The following is a 2,636-nucleotide window of genomic DNA, read 5'->3' on the forward strand; positions in this document are numbered from 1 at the left end:
CAGGGGGTGCACGGTGTGCCGGGCTGCACCCACTCACTGCAAGGTGCAAGGGTGCACTGCACCGCGGCGGCACCTTGCCTTGCACCCTGTTCAGTCGAAACCGGGGGTGCAGGTTGCACTGCTGCACCTCGGGGAATCGAGGGTCTAGGTGCAGTGCACCGCGAATAGGTGCAGGGACACTTGACTGAATCGAACAGGCCTTTAGTGTCCTTGTTTACACACAATATTGGCAGAGGTCCTTGTAAGCACTGTCGTCTCCATAACATTCCTTGCCTTCCTACGAGTACTCCACTTGTGTCAAAGCCTTTACTGCTGCAGCTGAACACTAAATGTGCAGTAGAAATATCGAAAACCCACAATATGTGATCTGAAATATAGCATAACGTTTTTTCCCTCTAGACTTTCCGCCTATCGCCAATGTGTTATGAAAAAAATGCGACATTGCAGCTCGAGCTTACCTTACTGACAGTACATGTTTGCTGAGAACTTCTTGTGTTTCTTTTTTTAATCTAGCTTTTATTAATCTAGCTGAAATCATCGAAGGCAGACAACATACATATACTATGGAATACGTCAAACAGCACTGTATGCAACACAAGTACGAGCACAATGTCGTTGTCCTTGCTTTAGCGGCACGCCAAACACGACGAGAAAACTTCGCTCGATTTCGGCTTACAATTCAATTAAATAGATTACTACCAGTGCTTCTGTATGTTGTAAACTCAGTAACTGACAGCATTATCTCCACCTGACCTGTACGAAAATTGTGAGCATGTACTGCTTCATTCACGATTGACAATAAACAATGTAAGCTTACTTGTATGACGTGTTTTTTTGCCAGTTGAGGCCTCTCGATCACCTGGCGATATAATAAAGGCATCGATAGATATTTTAGAGCATCGTACACACGACCACTCCGAAAGCGTTTGCAAAACACCTAAAAACAGGGAGCGAGCAGCACAATGAACGCCACCAGCCGCTACCGCAGCGGCCATATTGCTCACTACTTAATGATGATGATAGTTTTGCCAGTGCCATCTCTCGGTCGCATGCTTTAGTTTACAACGCTACCGCTACTCTTGTTTCCGTTGCACTGTGGAAGGTACAGTCTCCCTTCTCTAAATTTGTATAGGTGTTCTGTGGCTATACTTCTCGGGAAGGTCATGCGTACTACTTCACGCGCTGGTATATGCGTTCAGACCTCTAAAACGGTGTTTATAATTGGGTATGACATGTATGTATGCCTTGCCTTAGGGATAGACGCCTTTCTTTCTCTTCTTTATTTCATTTAATTCTTTGTTCATGCAGTTCGATGATTGCGAGTGCATTGCGGCCGCAGTGTCGGCTTTCATTCTGCTGTTATTGCATGGTTCCTTTGCAGAACAAATATTTTTCTTGTTGTTCAAGCAGCATGTATCTCTTGTGAATATTTTTGCGCATATAGTTTTCCACCAGTAGGTCTTGCGAAACGCAGACGGAAATGCATATGTAAACTTCATGCTTCCCATTGGACCACAGATATCCACTGAATGTCCAAAGGATGTCCTACAAAGGATATTTTGACGTCTGTCGAACATCCCTAGAAGTCCCGATGATGTACTACGGATGTCCATAGGATCATCCGACGCAAGAGAATTGCCCATCCAACGAACGTCCATCGTACATGAAAATCAAATATTCGGACGTTCACAAGACCTTTGAAGATAACCCATTAGAGCACCAACGTGCTACAGATGTCCAGCACATATCCAAAACGGGACACTCGAAAGTCCCTCGGGTCGACGTTCATAGAAACGTCCCACGAACGTCATAATGGGATATTCGGACGTCCAAGAGATGCTTAAATACGGATTATTCTTATTGCATAATACCGAGCACATCCTAAGGACATTTGGTTGTGGATTTAGGATACCCACGGGGCATCCATATTGATTATAAATTGCCATAATTGGGACGTTCCTCAGAATGGGCCCTAGCAGTGCAGCAAGCCTGCTGCAATTTGCATGCCATTAACAAAGTAAGCTTGGCCTGCTTTTGTGACGGCTTGTGGGCAATGATTAAAAAGAACTGCATGGCTCTTAAAGATCCATCCCAGCAGTCCAATAAGGCAACGAAATATTTTTGTCATGCAAAAGCTGAAGTACCAGGAGACAATCCAGGAATACAGCCCACCGCATCTCAAAGCACGTTAAATGAAGGCTGCAGTGCAGCTAAGCATTGTCCACATGGTTCCCAGCTACGCTATGCAAATACATTACATACAACTTGATAAAAATGCTGTAATTCAAAACGCATAGAGATGCAAGCAATACTTTTTTGTGCTATCGGGAACGAAGCTACAGAACTAAGTTCTGCAGGCTGCTGAATCATTTGACAATCTAATTAAATAAACAGCATTTATTTCAATAAAACAGTTGCAGGAAGATCACTAGTTTAACTCTGGAATGCACTCAGCAGTTTTCAGTAAAGCCCATCAATGTAAACAAATAAAACTCAATAATGTCATCATACAAGCTCAGCCATTAGGAATTATTTATGCCGCACCATGGTTAGTAAAAGTGCACATGAATCAAACTGTTTACAAATGCACTTCGGATAGCAAGAAAATCTAAGAATTTGCAGTGGGGCCACTACGG

This window comes from Dermacentor albipictus, chromosome 1 (genome assembly GCF_038994185.2).
Source record: "Dermacentor albipictus isolate Rhodes 1998 colony chromosome 1, USDA_Dalb.pri_finalv2, whole genome shotgun sequence".
Classification (NCBI taxonomy): Eukaryota; Metazoa; Arthropoda; class Arachnida; order Ixodida; family Ixodidae; genus Dermacentor; species Dermacentor albipictus.